Here is a 13,152-nt window from a genome sequence, read left to right as displayed (position 1 = left end):
TGACAGTGCTCTGCCCAAAGTCACCCCAGAGGTTTCCTGAACCCTGGCTACGCCCCTCAAATAATAAAAGTAGCTTATTTGGGAGAAAGATGCTGAGCTCGTCCCATTTGACAATGGCTCTTTGCGCCGCTGTGCTGTTCAACCATTCAGTCACTTATTTCTGCCAGAGGGACACTCACTAGATTAACTCCACATACACCACCCCACACACACTGCCCATCTGCCTGAGCAGACACCTCATGCAGTAACCCTCCAACCTTTGATTGATCTATTGGGAACATTGATCAGATACAGCAGTGCAGCCAGCAATTAAAAGGGAATCAATTGAAAGGCTGATTGGATTATTTACCTCTTTAGATGGAGCCTTATTACCCAAAGTATTCTATAGGAATATTATTTGTTCACACTTCAACAACACCATGAAGTTCATGAAAAATACTGTAGGCCCTCCTTTCACCTCCCTGTTGAATTCCATGTTCCCGGTCACAAGGTGTCAGTAGTGCTCCACAGTGGAGAGCAGTCAGCCCCTGCACTGGGAGGTGGTCTGTGAATCTGGGTCACCCTGCTGCTGAAGCCCTCCAGCTGATGAGAGGGAGCAAAGAGGAGGGATGAAGGCACAGTTGGATCACAGCTCGCTGGCCACATCTGCTACCGCAACAGAGAGTGAGAAAGAGGAAAATCCCCATCACCGCGTCAAAGGCAGCAGCAGCAGCAAGCAACAGGGCTGTCTGTCTCTACGCACCATGCAGCATCTCTCTGGAGCTTTCTTTGAGTCGGCTTCACACACTCATGTCAGCGAGTACACACATCATCGCACATGGGGTTCCTTGTTTCCTCGTCCTAAGGTTCCGGCCGTCTTCAGCCCCACTTGATGAGTAACCAGAAGTGGTGGAGGGTCATTGGGGCGTGTTTACTGCAACACTGGGGCTAATTAGACCGTGAAAGTGTCACACTGATGAATTACTTATATGCTTTCCCCGCTGTGTGATGCGTGAGCATCGCTACGAGTTTTCAAGAGAGCGAGTGTATGTGGGTCTCTTTGTGCATGCATGCATGTGCTGTGTGCCGGGCTTGTGCGTGGGCTTGGACCTTTGATGCTGATTGTGTAAGAGAAGGCTGAATGTATTCATCTATAGGTTCACTTCAAAGGGAGGAGGATGACGAGGAGGGAGGCGAGAGCGAGGTGCATGTAAGCGGACGGTGCTGCAGCCTGAGACCTGTGTTCTAGATGAGCCTGATGTCTCCTCTCTAGGTGTCAGTGGCCTACGATTCACCATTAGCACTCAAGAGCAGAGCCGTTCCTCCATCTTACACTCACTATGCTGTCTCTTCTTGCATCAAGTTCAGGGCCCAATCCCAAGGTTTGCTGGGACAGGTAAAATGCCACATTGGGCCAGTAAACATAAGTTACCCGCCCGAAGTGGTAAAAAAGAATTAAACACTTTGTTTTTTCCGGTGCAGATGATGGAAGTAGCTAAGGAGTGAGCCATCTTGCTTCCTTCTCATCGCAAAAATTTACTTTGATTTCTGACTGACTTGCCCATCAGGGCAAATGAAAAAAAAGCATTAACGTTGAACTCTGAAGTTGCTACTACTTTAAAGAGGAGATTCATTTGCCTTCCACACTGAAAATGTTTACTGCAGCTGTTAGATACCTCTCTTTTGAAAGATACATTCCTTTAGAGGCGTGAGATGGTTCCTTCTAACTATTAAAGCCGTCAAAGTGTAAAAACATCGACAGCAATAATTTAAAGTCTAAAAAGACAAAATTGCCTCCTTCGTACATGCCGCTCAGCAATCAAACCCCCCCAAAAATGTTGAGCTTTAATTTGTGCACTTTTAAACCAAACACCAGCCCTAGTCCTGCTTAGATCGCTCCCCATGCAAGTTTGTTGTACACGATAACCATTGCCCCAATCTCCAGCTTTCTAGACTTTACAAAAGTGATCAGGAAGACTGACATGCTGAGCCACGGCATCCATCCACACATGACAAGAAGATGGAATATCATCGATCGATATCTCCCCCGTGATCAAGCCAGTGATTGCAGGAAACAGCTTGGGAGGTGTTGGTCTCAATCAAAAGGAACGGATGACGAAGTCTCACCTGTTCAGAAGCTGCTTCTTCTATCTGACACAGCGGCTTAGATGACTGGCCGAAATTACATTTGTAGCTACTGTCACATCCCAAACTACTATGACATGATTCCCTGCAGCATTGGGAGAGCGCGGTCTTCATGGATGCCCAGCTCTGACCCAAAAGACACGGCAGAGCGGCGACAGCCTTGATTGTCAGGCCTCAACGCAGAACAGCTTCTCCCTAACCACTCAACATCATCTACCCTTGGGAATCGATATGTTTGCTCATGGGACAGAACCAAAGAGGTTTCATAACATTTTGCATCTCCTCCACCTGATCCTTCAGCTGTCAGGACTGTCAATCTATCCAAGCTAATGCAAGCTAAAACCCAATGCCGGGGAGTTTTGTCACATTCGGAGTGCATCACTGGCACAGTGTTAAACCTGGGGCAGCCTCTCAGGAGTGGATCTAGGATTGACTCCAGCACTGATGGAGAAACGTCCAGCCATTTCTGTCTACAAGGCTAAATGGCTGGGCTCTTAGAAGTGTTGTGAGGAGAGGGAGTTGACCCTTGAGCTACCTTATTTGTTCTGTTCCTGTTCCCCTTTCCTGTCTGTCACATACTACTATTAAGGTGTATGCATCAGTGATCTCTTCCTGTCACTTAGGGTTTGGAGAGAGTTTATTTTTAACCACCCTCTACTGAATTTGACTAAGATGGCTGTATTATGTGGAACACTCCTCTGTCCCTCAGCTGATATTGACCATTCGCTAAGTCCTGCTCCTCCAACGCAGACAGGCCAAATACAGCATAGTATCAGCCAGCTCTATCCAGGGTCCGACAACTATGGTGCTCCATAGACTGTTCTAGACTCTAATGCAGTTGTTTTAGATTTGTTTTCATTCTCAGGCTGGTTTTGTGGATTTCAAGCGAGCATGGTTAAACGTTAGTGTTGGGCTCTGGCCATATGGCTTAAACATGTGCTGTGGACAAAGACAATCAGGCCTTCGCTTTTTCAAGCAAAGGTCTCATCCTGACATGTAGTTTGAGGAGAGCAAAGGGATTTCACACTCAGGTGTGAATTCCCCCCCCCCAAATAACCATGGTAACCGCGGCAATCTCATTGGCCGAGAGCCAGTTCGACCCCAGGACCCCTGTGGTTCGACCCCTGTTCTATAAAACTATCTGCTTTTTCCAACTCTCCCTCCGGGGTTAACAGGAGGCACACACCGCTCTCCTCGCCCGGACCCCCCCCCCCTGTCCAGGCCACAGAGAATCCAGCTTTTCCCCCTTCGACCTCGGTTGAGTTAGGAAGCACACCACGCTCTCTTCGCTCGGACACCCCCGTCCAGGCCACAGAAGAACCAGCTTTCCCCCCACGAGGGAGCCCCTCGAACCCTCATCAAACCCTGTCAGGTCACGAGCCATTTCGCTGGACGAAACAGCCCGCGATAACGAATCTGCATCAGCATTCGTTCAGTGCTTTCTGCTTCTTTTTATTTTTTTGCACAAACCGGCACAGAGGAGCCGACGAAGCCTCGCTCCTCTCCTGACCGATGATTACCGGGAGACCTACGGACCACGTCATCTCAGCCGAAGTTAAACTGTCCTCCCTGCAGCGAGGACAGATCACGTCTGCGTTTGCTCCACAAACACGCCACGACGGACCGAAGCCGCACCAGCAAACGCCGTGCGACACACAGCGCCCGCTGCAAAGCCGCGCTGCAAGCAGCCCCCCCCCTGTCCCCCTTCCCGACGAGGAAGACGGACAACTTTGCTCACGAACCCTTCAACGTTGCAACGAAGCATCTACAAGTAAGATTCTTGGCATTTGGGCATAGCTTAGCTTAAATTAACTTAAGTTTAATTCAGGCCATTCATTTATATGTTGATATTCCCGTGTTTTTGTTGTTTAAATTACTGTCGCGTGATATCGAGATATTACGCAACTCCTCGCGGACGAGAGAAGCTCCGCTGTATTCGTGTATTAACTGTGACTGTTTGCTTGGATTTATTTGATTTCTTTTCATTGGTTTTACTACACTTCGTGTAGTATTCTCTGCTCATTAAATCAGCTCTGTGAGTGAAGTGTGGAATCTCGGCTATCGTACATAACTGCTGGCAGTTCTACCGACAACGGCACGTTATGTACGATGCGCCAGACACCCCCATTATCACTACAACGCGGACCGCACGCAGAAGTCTGATTCATGAGCCCCCACCTTTTTTCTCTTTCCTCCTTTCACGAAACACACATACCCATAGCTCCTAGTTCCACCCCTGGGGAACCTCGTTCAAACGAGCGCCTCACATCACGTGCTGCCCAGGCACACGTGAGTACATACAGCAGCCTAACTGCCATTTTGGTCCGCGTCACTCGACTCCGCCATCTTTGTAGTTTTTAGCTGTAGTTCTTAAGGCCCCTCCCCTTTGGCCCGCGTCACTCGACGCCGCCATCTTTGTAGTCTTTAGCGTAGCTGTAAGACTCCCTCCTGTTCACCCACAGACACACACACACACACATACACACACAGACATACACCCTCATCCATTTTATTCATTCTTTAGTTTAGGCATATAAAATCGTATGATAACGTTTGTTGGTTGCACTATTAATTGATTTGATCATTTATTATTTTGATTCAATAAACTCTGTTATACTTTAAGGAGCAGTCGTCTGTGATTACTTGTGCATATGTATTTGATAAGACTGTATGTAGTAGCCTGTGCTCGAACTTAAAACCTTCACTGTCACTGAATGTATAGTCATACGCAGACTATTGACATTATGAGTGACTACTAATTATGAGACTTAGTTTTATCGTTTGGTTATTGGTCCCTGTTCGCAGGGTGGTGCCCCGTTTATATTAATAATCATTAATAATTGTTACATACATCAATAATTCTATTGATGTCAAGAATTCAGTTTCTTAAATGCTGATAACCCAAACACGCTCCTTTAGATCCCAACATAATGGTGCCCCGTGTGAGGGTACGTTATTCCAGTTTTGTTACAGTATATATGCACATTAATCCATAATTAATTTTGAATAATTAATTTTCCAAAAATTATTTTTTTCGAAAAATTATTTTTTTTCCTCTTTTGAATGATCCAAATTCCTGAAACTTATTTCCCAAAATAGGTAGGCTTTGATCTTCAAAATCTTGTCTTATTGTAATTAAATTTTTGATTTTAAATCCAGATTTTTAATCTTAATCTTTAATTCCCTTCTCGAAATTTTATTTCGTTTCCAGGTTTAATGATTCGTTTCATTTCTTAAACTAACAGCCAGCTGTGTAGTAGATTTGACCGTTTATTTGTAATACCTTGCTTGTTTTCTTAAATCCCTCAAAGAAGTTACACACAGCTGTCACAGGCCCAAAGTGCTAAACCACATTAGCATTTTCGCACCTCTGGCTGCAAAGCAGTAGTGATACCTCAGAGCAGCAACAGTAGAAACGTAAGTCACAGAGCTAGACATTTCACTGTGCGCCTGCATGAACCGTAACACTAACAGTAATTAACATCTAACAGTAGAAACGTAAGTCACAGAACTAGACATTTCACTGAGAACCGTAAACACTAACAGTTCCGTTCTAACACTAGGGAATTAACAACCACTGGGAGTCGCACTCATTAGAGAGAATGAGCAACGAGAAATCCCCCATTCCTGGAGCTGTAGCTCCAGAAGACACCGCATTACGAGATGCGGTGGCTGATGTCCTTGGACTCACAGCAAAGGAAAGAGAGTACTTTGCAAAATACACTGCTGTCCTATGCGACGAGCAATTAGAGCAGCTGGTGGCTTATGTAAATAACCCAGCAGGTAACAGAGAGCGCCTGATTCAGGACGTAATCGGCGAAATACTGCTCATCTACCATCAGAAAATGCAGCTGCAAGCTGCCCGAACCCGGGCACAGAGCGACGAGCAGCAACGCGAGATCTGGACACTCCGAACAGAGGTTCAGGAGTTGTCACGTGACTGTAGAGCCCTACAGTCAGAAAATAGTAGCCTGTGCAGTGACCTCAGAGAGGTCAACCTAGAACTCTCTAAAGCATCAGAGAGTGATGACAAACTGAAAGCGCTTCAAGGTGTTCCAGCAACCCCGGTAGGTACTGCTACCCCCTACCGAGCCTTTCAGCCCAGTCATTTCTTGGTCTCGGCTCCTTCATTCCCCGAGACCCGAACCACCTTGCATTTCTTGAAAGCGACATCCCCAACCAGGAGGAGAGAGGACCAACACCAGGTCCTAGACGGCCCAGGTGGCTTCAAAACCACCTCAGGCGAACGCAATCCTCCACGCAGTTCACGCGCGCGACAAGAACCGACCCCATCCCCCTCAGGGAGGGAGGATGATAGTCGTTACCACCATCGCGAGTATGGAGACTCAGACGACTCGGACGGCTCAGGCCCCATCAACCTTGGAGGCCTGCGTACTCGACAGATTGAGTCTCTGGTGAAAGACGTAGAGCGCTTCAATCCCGATAACCACGACTCGAGCATCGATGACTACCTAAGGGAGATCGATCGCTGCCTCCTCGACCTATCGCGCCCCTCATCGCGCGAAAAGCTAAAGCTAGTGTGGAAAACCACAGCGCGAAGCGTCCACGCTTTCGTGGAAACGCTCCAGCCGAGCATCCGCGACTGCTATTCATCCCTTTGTCACGCCCTTAGGGAGGAGTACTCCCTGTACACCGACCCAGCTTCTGCCACCCTCGGCGCCTTTGCCATTTCCCAGGAAAGGCTAGAGTCTCCGAGAGACTACTTCAGGCGCTTGAGATCTGCGTACTTCCAAGGACGTAACGCCCCAGGTCTAGAAGAAGACCATGCCTTCAAGTCGCTATTCTTGCACAATCTCCACGACAACGTGAGATACGATGTTACTATGAACTGCAGAACGAGTAACCTCACCATGCCAGAGATTAGGAAATATGCGCAACTTGCATGGAGGACACGCGGACGGCCGTCAAATCGGTACGAAGACACCGCCATAGTCTTAGGCATCCAACAGTCGAGCGACACCGACCTAGCGTCGGAAGACGACGAGAGGACTTGGCCTAGCGAGCCCTGGTCACCCCCGAGGAACAAACGACCCTGGCGGTCGAAAGACCAACGGAACCAGGGGGGTGAAAGACACCCTCAAGGGCAACCCATCAGGTAACGCTGACTCGCAGCCCACCTGACTCAGCCAAGTGACCTTTCCCCCTGCTGCCAAGTCGACATGGTAGGGGGGGGGGAAGAGAACTCGGCACACTTCCGGAAACGACCACTCCCATTTCGCACCTCATTCTTCAACCTTCTTGGGCGACCTTGTTCGCAAAGGCAATGCCCGTTATGTATATATCTATACATATTCTTCAGTCTTACTGCGGGGTCATAACACTCTTGCTCTACCCGACTCCGGGTCAGAAACGAGCCTCATGTGTTCCCCCAACTTTTCGCATACACCTCTAGGGTGCCACAACCTTAGAGGCCCCTTTCGAGCACCCTAGCTCGTAAGATCTTTCGTCAACTAAGCCTTCTTCTCCTGCTCTGTCAGCATGAGCCACCTCCAGCTTGTTCAACGAAGCCACCGCCTTCTCTCAGCCGAGTCATCTCCCGGGCCTGTCAAGTCGCCAGTGCCGTAGGTAACTGAACTTGACCTGTGCGCCGGACCTGTCTCCATCTCTAATTAGGAGGGTGGGGGGAGGGAGATATCACCAGCCCGTCATGACACACTCCAGAGTGAAACTGCTCGCGACGTTTCCCCGAGTGCTGACGGTAACGTGGGATATCTGCCCTCGCCACTTGAACAGCGCGAGGGGGGTGGGATCTCTGACAACAGAAACTTAGAGAGATGCACTTCACAGGAAGTACACTCTAATCTCGCCAGTGCCGAAACCAACCGGCAGAATGGCAGCTTACTATTGACTACTAACGTTTAACTGCATGCTCCAACTCACCCTGTAGACATGCACTAACCGCTAACACAGCCAACTTCAACCAGAACAGTTGCATGACCTGACAAACCATTGCGACTGTAAACTGATGCTCCACTCTCATAGAGAACCCTTTGCATGCTTTATAGACTCTACCAGAAGTAACCAAAGAAGACATAACCTCTGCCGTAGCAGTCAGATTTAATCCAGGACCTCATCCGAGAAGGCTCAGCTGTCAACAGCTGGAGCAGCGAGAGACCAGCCTAGCTAGTCACACTAGCCGCGCTAATGAAATCTGTAAATCTGCTACCACTACTGTTATGCAACCCTCACAGGTACCTCTGGCCTATAGTCTTGGCAACGCAACTCCAATATCGATAGATTCTAAAACTTAGACACAGGACTCGCTCTAAATCTACCGATTAGAGAGAGGTAGACGCACATATCATGTACTAATAGATCCAGAAGCGACAGACTAACTGGATTCCCTCCTATTCATAACACCACGTAGCCAACCTACGACTGCTCCGCCGACGGACTCCAGTCCTGTCTAGGAGTTGAACCAGTAACCACTGTTTGCCCCTCACCTGCTTCTTGTCTTTCTATTCTTTCCTTCTCTCTCTTTTGTGTTGTGTTTTTGTTTTATTTGGGTTGTTACTTTCTTTGACACTGTGCCGCAATGCTAGATTATCACAACATCATAATAGCGATTGAATTATTTGGGAATAATGTTTTGCTCACCTATGATTTGAATTGTGTATGATAGTAGATGTAGGTAGAAGTAGTTAAAGTCATCTGCCCAGATGCCACCTTAGTCATCTGCCCAGATGCCAATGAACTCTGAACTTGAACACCATGAACTTGACCACTATGAACCTTGAACTCTATGAACAATGAACACTGCCTGTTTTAACCACTGCTTTTGGTCTCAGGAACACTTGGACTGTCTCACCTCTTCAGGTTTCCCCACCACATGGATGCACATGCCAGCCCTTGGTTTGCTCTAAAGACCGAAGCCAACATCTCGCTCTTCAGAACAAAGGGGGGATGTTGGGGTCTGATAAATGGCTTCAACATGTGCTGTGGACAAAGAAAATCAGGCCTTAACTTTTTCAAGCAAAGGTCTCATCCTGATTTGTAGTTGATAAGAGCAAAGGGATTTCACACTCGGGTGTGAATTCCCCCCCCCCCGAAAAACCATGGTAACCGCTGCAGTCTCATTGGCCGAAGGCCAAGAGACCCCAGGACCCCTGTGGTTCAGCCGATGTTCTATAAAACTCTCTGCTGCCCCCACCTCATAGCTTTTTCCCTTCGACCTCCGTCGAACAGGGAGCACACCGCGCTCTCTTCGCCCGGACCCCCCCCCCCGGCCAGGCCACAGAGAGTCCAGCTTGCCCCGCCAGCGCACGAGGCCACGAGGAAGCAACGGCCCTTCAACCCTACTCAAACCCTGACAAGCCGTTTCGCTGGATGAAACAGCCCGCGATAACGAATCTGCTTCAGCGATCAGTTCAGCGCTTTTTGTTTCTTTTTCTTTTGGTGCACACATTCCGGCGAAGGAAAGACGACAACGCCTCCCTCCTTCACCGACGATTCCCGGTAAGACGCACGGACCACGCCGTCAGCCGAAGTTAGAAAACTGTCCTCCCTGCCGCGAGGACAGATCACGTCTGCGTTTGCTCCAGAGCGAGCTACGCCACGACAGACCGAAACAGCGCCAGCTCAACGCCGCGCTGAGAAGCACCCCCCCCCCCCTTCCTCTCGAAGAAAAAGGACAACTTTGCTCACGAACCCTTCAACGTTGCAACGAAGCATCTACAAGTAAGATTCTTGGCATTTGGGCATAGCTTAGCTTAAATTAACTTAAGTTTAATTCAGGCCATTCATTTATATGTTGATATTCCCGTGTTTTTGTTGTTTAAATTACTGTCGCGTGATATCGAGATATTACGCAACTCCTCGCGGACGAGAGAAGCTCCGCTGTATTCGTGTATTAACTGTGACTGTTTGCTTGGATTTATTTGATTTCTTTTCATTGGTTTTACTACACTTCGTGTAGTATTCTCTGCTCATTAAATCAGCTCTGTGAGTGAAGTGTGGAATCTCGGCTATCGTACATAACTGCTGGCAGTTCTACCGACAACGGCACGTTATGTACGATACGCCAGACACCCCCATTATCACTACAACGCGGACAGCACGCAGAAGCTTGATTCATGACCCCCACCTTTGCTCTCTCTTTCTTCTCTCTGCCCCGGGAGAAACCCCATTGAAACGATCGCCTCACATCACGTGCTGCCCAGGCACACGTGAATTACATACAGCAGCCCCATTCTGCCATTTTGTCCGGGTCCCTCGACTCCGCCATCTTTGTAGTTTTTAGCTGTAGTTCTTAAGGCCCCTCCCCTTTGGCCAGCGTCACTCGACGCCGCCATCTTTGTAGTCTTTAGCGTAGCTGTAAGACTCCTTCCTGTTCACCCACAGACCCACACACACACATACACATACACACACAGACATACACCCTCATCCACTTTATTCATTCTTTAGTTTAGGCATATAAAATTGTATGATAACGTTTGTTGGTTGCAATATTAATTGATTTGATCATTTATTATTTTGATTCAATAAACTCTGTTATACTTTCAGGAGCAGTCGTCTGTGATTACTTGTGCATATGTATTTGATAAGACTGTATGTAGTAGCCTGTGCTCGAACTTAAAACCTTCACTGTCACTGAATGTATAGTCATACGCAGACTATTGACATTATGAGTGACTACTAATTATGAGACTTAGTTTTATCGTTTGGTTATTGGTCCCTGTTCGCAGGGTGGTGCCCCATTTATATTAATAATCATTAATAATTGTTACATACATCAATAATTCTATTGATGTCAAGAATTCAGTTTCTTAAATGCTGATAACCCAAACACGCTCCTTTAGATCCCAACATTAGTTAATAGTGAAACTCGTTACCCGGACAGGTTGGAAGGAGATATACGTAACAACCTGTTGCGCTAACATTAGCATATCAGCGTTAGCACTTCTATGCTAAGCCAGCTACTGAACGTATACTGAATGTGTACACGTGCTGCTTTAGCTTTTTAAATGTGTAACAGCGAATAAAGATCTACCAGCTTTACAGGAACAGTGTTCCTTCATTTCATTGTCTTGTGTCTCGATCACCAGGTGATGTGGTGGTTCACTTCTGCACTGTGATATGTAGCTTTAGCTTCTTTATCAGTTTGACGTCTTCGATAAATCCTTCAAACACATATTGTAGACCCTTCTGTCTGCTTCTCTCTGAAATCACTTTATCTCTTTCCAGAGTGTGCCGTCAGTGACAGTGTGGGCTCCATGGTAGCTCTGGCAGCTTGTGTAAATAAAAATATATTCATTCAATGTTAAATAATATGCGCTATACTTGTAAGCTTATATTGCGGAGTTGTGAGGTCACTGTAAGTAGGTCAAAAACTCTGAGCAGGGCATTCCGTCGCCTGTTCGCACGATAGAAACAGATACAGTGGCCCTGAAAGAAACACTTGCTTAAACCACCAGATTAGGGCAGAAACTGCCATCTTAGAGTAGGAGAAGAGTTCTCTTTGTCTATTCACACAGAGACTTCGAAATAGCTTAGAACTGCACCCTTTTCGGCACCTTAAGTGTTAACAATATGCAGACACACTGACGTTCCAGAGAAGGCGGGATCCGGACATGAGCCAGTGTGGGTGAAGTTGCCCAGAGCTCCATCAGGCTGTCTGAAAGCTAGAAACAGATCCGCCTCCAACTTTGCTTTAACCAATAGGCTTCCATCAGAAGAACCTTTAACACGCATGCGCACTCTGTCTAAGCGCCTTTTAGCTTTTCATTCGCTCCTACAGAGTGAACTTTTCTAGGTCCGTGCACGTTTAACTGCTGGACATAATACTTCTGTTACAAATAAACCTTATTGCTTGAATTGAGCTAAACGCCTCGACATCAGTCTGTTCACCTGAGTTTTCTCCTCAACATGAGTTTTATTCTCAACACTTGACAGAATAGCAGCCGGGCATAGCGAAGTCAATTGCCATCTTAGATCCACTAGGCAGTTTTGTTGTTAATACTGTTTTCTGCTGCAATTCCCGGAGCTCTTTCACCAGAGATGAGCTCATGAACATCCGGGGATCAACTCTAGCAGACTTACTTCCAACTTTTCTTTTAACTTCCGTTGAATTACTTGACATTCTCGTCAGAGGTGCTCTTACCTTAACTCATACAGTGAGGCGCCGTAGGAGAGGAAAACGGGCCAGCGTGCTTGTACGTCTCTGCCGGGCATATTTCTTTCAAACGTCCGCTCACTGTGCAACAAACTGGACGAACTTCAGCTACTAGTGGGGAAAGACAGAGACTTTTCTTCATCTTCCGTTTTGTGCTTCACCGAGACCTGGCTCTGTGGAACGATACCGGACTCTGCGCTCCAGCTGCCTGGCTTCCAGCTGTTCAGACCGCGACACGGAGCTCTCCGGCAAATCGAAGGGTGGAGGAATCTGTTTTTATACCAACAGTGGCTGGTGTAACGATGTGACAGTGATTCTACAGCACCATTTTTTATTTTATTTTTTCCAAACGTATTCGGTTCGTCATGCGTACCGAACCGTGAGCCTCGTACCGAACGGTTCAATATGAATACGCGTATCGTTACACCCCTAACATACACGAAATTTGACTACTGCATTTGACCCATCCCTGTATATAGGGAGCAGTGGTACCTGTTGGATGTTGGTACCGGTTTAGAAGACCTGTGAGTTGCTGTCAGAGAGGTCTCCCTCTGGTCTTCCTGGTAGGGCCTTAGACCAGACATCCTCTTGCTCGGTCACCAGTACTCCCTGCAGCAGAGGCAGGTGAGGTGTATTATTAAACTTTGCTAAACTATTGCCCAATAAACAGGTGGTGCAGCCTTGTCACTTGGTGTAGGATACTGCACTTTTGCCAAGTAGAACTTGGCATTCCTAATAAACAAATGTGCTACAAACTATATAGCAGGAGATTTAGATGCCTTTTCAACAGATATTTCTGTCTGATATGTCCCACTGAGAAATTTGACATTAATATTGTGTTTAATCAATGTATATTATACATATATTTGTCTGCAGAGGTTTTATTCAAATAA

This window comes from Melanostigma gelatinosum (assembly GCF_949748355.1).
Source record: "Melanostigma gelatinosum genome assembly, chromosome: 19".
Lineage (NCBI taxonomy): Eukaryota > Metazoa > Chordata > Actinopteri > Perciformes > Zoarcidae > Melanostigma > Melanostigma gelatinosum.
Note: the sequence above shows the minus strand (reverse complement) of the source record.